Source organism: Microtus pennsylvanicus, chromosome 8, assembly GCF_037038515.1.
Source record: "Microtus pennsylvanicus isolate mMicPen1 chromosome 8, mMicPen1.hap1, whole genome shotgun sequence".
NCBI lineage: Eukaryota > Metazoa > Chordata > Mammalia > Rodentia > Cricetidae > Microtus > Microtus pennsylvanicus.
In genome coordinates, this window is record NC_134586.1 from 11889769 (window position 1) to 11897962 (window position 8194).

Below are 8194 nucleotides of genomic sequence, written 5' to 3' on the forward strand. Positions count from 1 at the left end.
GGTCTGCAGACAGGCCCTGTCAAGTGTTCCAGAAGATTATAGATTGTGTGGATGATGGTGTGGGCCAATTCATAGTCCTTGTTCTGGGCCTGCATGGTTGCTGGGTTGGTCAACCAGTCAGCTCTTGTTCATCCTCAATACCAGGGTGGGCTCTATAGCACTGACTTGGCTAGATAACCCTATGAAGTAATCAGCAAGGGGCAGGGACCTGGTCTCTCAAGTGCTACAGCTAGTGAGGGCCAGAAACAACTCTGTGTAGCCCTATCCTCTAGGCCTTTGGTGGTAACAGAAGCCATGGGCATCAACAACACAGACCTGATGTGGGAAGGTCATTTGTCAATCTGTTAGTTCATTGGTTAGTCAATAAAGAAAACTGTTTGGTCTGATAGGTCAGAAAAATTAGGTGGGTGGAATAGACAGAAAAGAATGCTGGGAAGAAGGGACGTGAGCCAGACGCCATGCAGCTCCTCTCCAGGGCAGACATGATGAAGCTCCTGCCCAAGATGGACATAAGCTAGAATCTTCCTAGTAAGCTACCATCTCGTGGTGCTACACAGATTATTAGATATGGGTTAGTCAAGATGTGAGAGTCAGCCAAAAAGAGGCTAGATATAATGGGCCAAGTAGTATTTATAAGAATACAGTTTCCATGTAATTATTTTGGGTAAAGCTAGCCGGTGGCCAGGAGCCAGGCAGAGGGAACGCAGCCCGCCGCTCCTTCTACACAGACCTTGCTCTGCAGCAGGGCCACAGACATAGACATGGCCCTTGGCAGCAGCCCAAGCCCAGATATTATCATGGCCTCAGGTGGCAAACAGGCCACCCACCTCAACCTGCTCCTCATCACCTTGACCTCTACAGATCTACCTCTCTCCACAGGATATGAACCATCCTGTCTTTCTCATCCATACCCCCACCATGACAGTCTTTGTTTTGGACCACCAACCAGCTTCCCAGTCATGGCACAGAGACTTATTATTATGAATGTTCAACATTAGCTTAGGCTTGTTTCTTGCTAGCACTTATAACTTAATTTAAGCTGTTTTTGTTCATCTATGCTTTGCCTCAGGGATTTTTTGGTGTGGGAAGTTCTTCTGTATATGTGTTGCTTTTATTGTCTAATGAATAAAGAAACTGCTTTGAGTCTATAGCAGTGCAGAACAGAGCTAGGTGGGGAAAAACAACTGAATGCTGGGAGAAAGAAGGTAGAGTCAGGAAACGCCATGTAGCCACCACCAGAGACAGACACCTTGGAACTTTGCCAGTAGGCCATGAGCCTCACAGTAAATATAAAATAATATAAATGGGTTAATTTAAGAAGTAAGAGATATCAAATGAGAAACTAGAGCTAATAGGCCAAGCAGTTATTTAATTAATAGTTTCTGTGTGGTTATTTTGAGTCTGGACAGCCAGGAACGAACAAGCGAGCTTCTACCACAATTTTTTGCCTTTCTTTCTTTCTATATGTTTGACTCCATGCCTGCAGGCTAGCAGCTTCATGTTTCCTTCTCTTTCTCACTCATTCTCTTTTCTCCTGAGCCTAGATTACTCCTATTATTCTCTCTGCCTGCCAGCCCCACCTACCACTCTATTGCCTTGCTATTGGCTGTTCCATTCAGGTGCCTTAGGCAGACAAGGTAAAACAGCAATGCATCTTTTACATAATTAAACAAGTGTGACATATCTTTACATAGCTAAAGTGATAATTCACAACACTCCATCTTGTATTTACTTGTCCTTGGTAGGAAATGTGCTTTCTCCTTCCCACACAAGGCAGACAGCCCCAGGCAGGCATGTGAGTCTTCCTTTCCTGATCAGTCTTAACAGCTGGGAAGGCTCTTGTTTTCTCCCCTATAATACACTTTTAAAACATGTAGTAGATTGTTTATTTTTGACCATAGTCATATAAAGGAATTCTTATTTTTCCTATTTAATGTATGGACACTGATATCCAGTTTGGCTTATGAAGTAAACTCTGAAGATAAGACCCACAAAAAGGAAAAGATATCCACCAAAAGAAGAGCATAACAAACTAAAACCAGCCAAGAGAACATAGAAGAGCTTGAGGGTGGACAAATGGGTCAAAGAAAAAGATCAGAGTCCAGACAATGAGCCACAATTATTTGGGCTATTGATTTCAACAAATACATCAAGACAATCTAATGGAGAAAGGAAGTCGCTGAATAAAGTGTGGAAATGGCAGAACATCCATGTGGAAAACAAATATCTTTCTCCACACAGAGAAAGTAAAACAAAATGGATCACAATCCTCTAAAACTTCTTTCTAGAAAAACACACACAAATGGACTTCATAATGTTGCATAGGCAAAGGTGCCACAGACAGGATCCAGAAGCTTTTTTATATGTAAAACAACAAAAAAGATAAGTGTGATCATTGGTTTTTATGAAAATTACAATCTATTCATCAGAAGATGTCCCATAGTCACATAAAATATTACAATTGACAAAGAGCACACATGCAAAATAATGCACATGACAATTACTGATATACAAAAGTATACTATTAAGACAGAAGATCGGCAAGATATTTGATCAGAAACATCACAAAAAATATATGGCTGGCTAAAATGTGCATTAAAAGGTATATCATGTCATTAGTTATTAGAAATATGAAAATCATCATCATTCACTTTGGTTTATTCTCCCAAACATTTCTACAGGTGTGTCAAAAGGGACAGACCACCCTGACATTAACGTGAGCACTAACAGGCTGCCCTGCCACCTGTAGTAGTTTGAAGGCTGAAATCTAAAAGTGTTGGCTTTAAGGCTGTAGAACTATGAGTTACTGAAGAAGACGAAGCAGGATCCTAGAGCAAATCCATTTTCGGTCTTCTCCAGAATTTAAAAACATCCTAATTGATTCTGTCTGGTTTGGTCTAATTGGATGAAACTAAGAGAAACAACAGTGGTGTGTGTGTGTGTGTGTGTGTGTGTGTTGCAAATAAAGCATGCAGTCAGATTGTCATTCTCTAGCATGCACCTCTGTTTTATCCACTTCTGCATATCCTGCTTGCTATGGCCAGTTGCTTGAGTAAAACACTTTTCTTCAAGTTCATGATTAACACTGCTCTTTGGAAGTGCACATGCCGTCAAAAGTTTAATTCTGCATGCATTAAAGGGGAAGAAATATGGAGGCAGACACGAGCAAACACAACGTGGTAGAGAATATTGAAGTCTTATACCATACAATGAGAAAAAACTGTCTCATAAATATAAACAGATTTATATTCCAACAAGATTAGTCCTAGATATTGACCCAAGAGAAGTAAGTATGGTCACAAAGAAAGACATCCAAGAACAATCAAAATATTCATGAGTAGAAGAGTGGAAAAACTAATTATAGTATGTTCATAGAAGTTTCTCCTGTCTATATCATAGGAAGAAAAGCAATAAGCTAGTGCTCATATGATGGCATGATTCAAACTCATTATTGTGCTAAACAAAAGAAGACCAGGCACAAATTATACGACTTTATTTTGTGAAAGATTTTTTTAAGGGGAAACTAATTTAGAATAATAGTAATGAGAAAAGTGGCTGTTTTTTATTAGAATGAGGGTGGTGAATGCCTGGGAATAAAAAAATGTCTCTGTCTGCTCCTATGGTATGTGGAGTTGTTGTGGGAAGGTTTACAGCTAGTAACTTCCCACCTACAGGGGCATGACCTCATAGACTATATACCCAGATGCAGAAGCACATCCGGCTTCTCTCTCGGGTCCCCCTGGTTTCTGCTTGGTTAATCGGATTATTTTTTGGATCTCATCCCATCTGCCATTCAAGCAGAGAATCCTGGTTTTGTAAGTTTTCCCCCAAATAAATAACGGTCTATCTCTCAATTCTGAGTCAGTAAGAGCTTTCTTTTAAGCCCCCAATTTCTCTGCCCATCACCTGGTGCCCCAACGTGGATTTAGACTCCATGCCTGGGGTGGGGGTTTGCCGAGCCACTTAACGGGCCAAAATCCCCTTAAAATCCCCACCACAACAAAGTGCTGCCACAGCGGCGTTTGCAGCGCTTAAGCAACAGCCAAAGCACAGAAGGCCACTGTTTACCAACCTGCAACCTGCCCCGGATGATTCCTTGTGGCAGGACAGCAGCCTGATTTTCGGCTTCTGGGTTTCTGTTCCCTGTCCCTGGACTCTGTGTTTTTTGCTCTGCGTATGGAATTTATTTGACTACATCTAATCTGTGGACAGATTTTAACACAGGATCTGTTGAGGCACCATTGCATTGATTCCAGTCATGACTCGGAAACAGCACCAATTGCTGGTTAACAGGTAATACGGCAGATTTTGTTTCTAATGGAAATTTTGCATCATTTTTTTGCTATCACGATGGAGGGCATTCCATGAGGCCCATATGACTTTGGGGATACCTCAATTTACTGGTTATTAGGTTTCAGTTTTCTTCTCCATATCATATCATTAAGGAAGTATATGGCACTAGTTGGTAGGATTAATACAATCGAAAATCAGAGGTTATCTGAACAAGTAGATACCATGATAGGCAGGAATATCTAAGGGTACTAGGAAGTTACCTGAAAGGGTTCAGGCTGTTGAATTTAACATTCAGAAGTTATCACAGAGTTTTGATAAGGTAACAGACAGAATGTACCTCCAGGATGGCAATTTACATGATATCTAAGAGCAGTTCAAGGAGGAAATGTTATCTTTGAAGGGAAACATTAAGACTTTAGAGCTGGTGAACAAGGGAAGAAGGCACAAGGACAGGATAAAATGTTACCACTAGCTGTCAGAACTGGTTTACCCAGGGTTTTAGTGTCATACCCTGTAATTTACTCTGACAAAGCACCAACTTCTAAAGGCCAATAGAAGGTAGATGGACGCCAATAAGAATGAATGATCTAAAAGAAATTAAGCAAGCCGTTGTTACTTATGCCTTGCACTCTGTATTTGTTAAGGAAATGATAAGGACTTGGGCTTCTAATATCAGGGCTATACCCCATGATTTCTCTCAGTTAGCATCAGCGATATTGTATGATGGACCTTCCTTGATGTTTGGAATTTATTTCAGGGAAGAATCCAAACATATGGAACAGCAAGGAAGAGCAAAAGGTGTGGAGGCTTCCCAGGATAAAATTCTTGGCATAGGAGCATATGTTGATCCACAGGTCCAAGATCTTTATGACGAAGAAGTATTGTCCCTATGCCACAAAGCAGCATTGAATGCTTGGAATAGAATACAAGAATCAGGAAAAGGATCAAATCATATACCAGGGTTAGGCAGGGACAGAGAGAACCCTATACTGACTTTTTGCAAAGATTAATTAAGGCTCTTTAAATAGGAGTAACAGACCTAAAAGATAGACTAATAATTCTTAAATCTCTGGCTTTTAAAAATGCAAACTTAAAATGTGCAAAAAGATAATTGGGCCTTTAAGGTCTAGATCAGCACCTATGGATGAATGGATTCAGCATTCGATGAATTTTGAGGTGTTTAACTATGATAATGAATCTTGAGTAGGAAAAGCGATTTCCAAAGCAATGAGGAGACATCAAACTGCAAAATGGTTTAATTGTGGTAAATGAGGACATCAGAAAAGGGATTGCAGGCAAGGAATTTCTAGGAATAATACCTCATCTGGGAATGGCAAGAATAAGAAACCTCGGCATTCCGGTATATGTAGGCAGTGTGGTAAAGGACTAATTTAGGGGTTGATTATAATGGGTAAACAGTTGAGGGTTGGGGGAGGAATTTTATAAGCTCAGGGATCTTTTTTTAAAAAAAGAGGGAAAATTGGATGATAGGATAATAGATTGGTATAGATTCTTGTATATTGATACAAAGTTGAATTATGTTAAATAATATATGCATGCATGCTTCTACCTCTGTTTAAAACATTTTTATATATTAATATATATATATTTACCATATTGCAGTATACATTTTTACCTATGATCAAGATACTTATACATTGTTTGCATTTGGAGGTTACTGACCTCATTTATTGCACAGTTGTTTTTTGTCTTAGTTTTAAAGTTAGATAGGTATTAAAAATTATAGATAACAGTCATTTATGTTTGTCACATTTATAGTTAGATTAATCAGGTTCTTTAGATACATAGAGATTATATTCTGTATAGATAGACAATCTTTAACCTTTTCAAAGAGCTCAAGAAAATGGCATTTAAATAACTTCGAGTTCTGTCGTAGTGAGACACAATTGCTCCTGGCAACACCGACCTATTCCCTAGAGAATGTTGAGCACCAAAGACACTCCTCTTGTAGCTTGTCTTCTTCTTGGCAAAACTGGCCTCTGGGCAAGGAACTGCCCATACCTCAACCACTGACAAAATACATAGTATCTGGAAATGAATAAGCAGGACTGTCAAATCTTGCCAAGACAGGGTAAAACAGTTTTTAAAAATTTCTTGCCTTTAAAAATAATCTGTCAGTTATTCTAGGCCTTAGCCAAAGTTGGTTGCTTCAGCATTGCTAATGTGACTTTGGGTGATTGCCCAGGTAGCCAGTTGTCTCTGTGATTTGTTGTATGTTTTGGAAGTTGTTTGATTCTATGCCAGTGTGAAATTTCTTTTAAGTGCCCAATTTCTCTGCCCATCATGGAGTTATGGGTAACAGAACTTTAGGAGATTGGGAAGTCTGAGGTCATGATACCAAGCAGATCTGGTGCCAGGGAGGGCTGTGCTCTGCCTGTAGAGCAGAGCCTCACTCAGTTTCCAAGGCAGTTCCCTCCAACCTCTTCTATAAAGACACTAACTCCATTCCAATTTAACCACTTCCCATAGGCACAGCTGTTCAGTATCACCACAGTGGCAATTGGGTTTCAACACAGATTTTGGAGATACAAGTATTCAGACCCATTGCAGAACATAAAGATCTTTCTGGAGTGGTGCAGATTAGAGTATTTGTTGTACAGGCATATACATTGATCATGCTTGCTGACGACCTAAACACTCATAATCAGTGCATCTCATCACATCCACATTACAGCACAAAGATCGGCAGTTAAAAGTTTTGGTCTTTACAGAAGGTAGCAATGAGCTTTGGGGACAATTGCTGCTTATTTATTCTGGCTCCTCTCACCTGGATCCTGACTCGAAATCAAAGAGAGGAGCAAAGGTGAAGCAGTCACACGGGAGTCTGTGAAATCCTGGTGGTTCCTGTGTGCCTGCCTCGCCGAAGGACCCTGTAGCTGCTTGAAGAAGGGGAAAAGCTAAAGGTTGTTTCCACAGGGTCCTCTTGAAGATTCATCTTCTCATTCAAGCCATCCAGCAACACCACCCAGTCTCGCCAGGATTCCCTGTCAAAGGCTTCGGGCGACATCGAGACATAAGCACCATTTACAGGATTAATAACTGACGTTTCTAAGGCCTACTGCTCTACAGATTTGTGGATCCTATGTGGGATTGGGGGAAAGCAACCTGCCTTCTCAGTCACCAAAAATAAAACTGAAATGAGTAAGTAAAGTAAGTCTTTATGTACACATACATCTTTAGTGTTAAAAAGTTTACACTTATGGTTTATATGGGTTATGAGCATGTATGTACTTGTAAAACATATGTGTTTTACAAAACATCACCTCTTCAGTGATGTCCTGGTGACTTTCAAATACTGAATTCACAGAACATTTCAAATTCAGAAAACAGGCAGTGCACAGCATTTTACTGCCTGTGGAATAGCCCGTTTCTTTGATTACTGTTTTATTACCAGAATGTACTAATAGAAATTATCAAGTTTTCTATCAGAAAACTCCTCTTAGATTAGATCCATCCATAGTTGATGAGAAATCACTTGGCAAATCTCATCGAGCCCATTTTTTTTTCTTCTGCCAAACTTGTTTAAAATTCTTCTTCTCAGTTTTGATTTAGTAACTTTAGATCTGTGCATTATGTTGTGTTTTGCAGGGAGTTATTGACTCCAGCTAAGGAACCGTGAACAGTAATTACTTCGCACCGGTAAGCTCTGGTATAGCATTGTCAGACAGGCACTTTACACACCGCAAGTTTCAAAATTTAGAACAGAGCTGTCAAGCAGGCAAATGCTCACACCAAAGACTTCTATTTCCAAGCTAGAGGCATGAGCTCTGTGATGTGCAATAAGAGAGGGAGTCTGTGTGTGCTCGGGAAGCTCCTCATTTGACAGCCCTGAAAATGAAAGTCTGTTTCTTTCTAGAAAAAGAAACATCATAGCAACAGG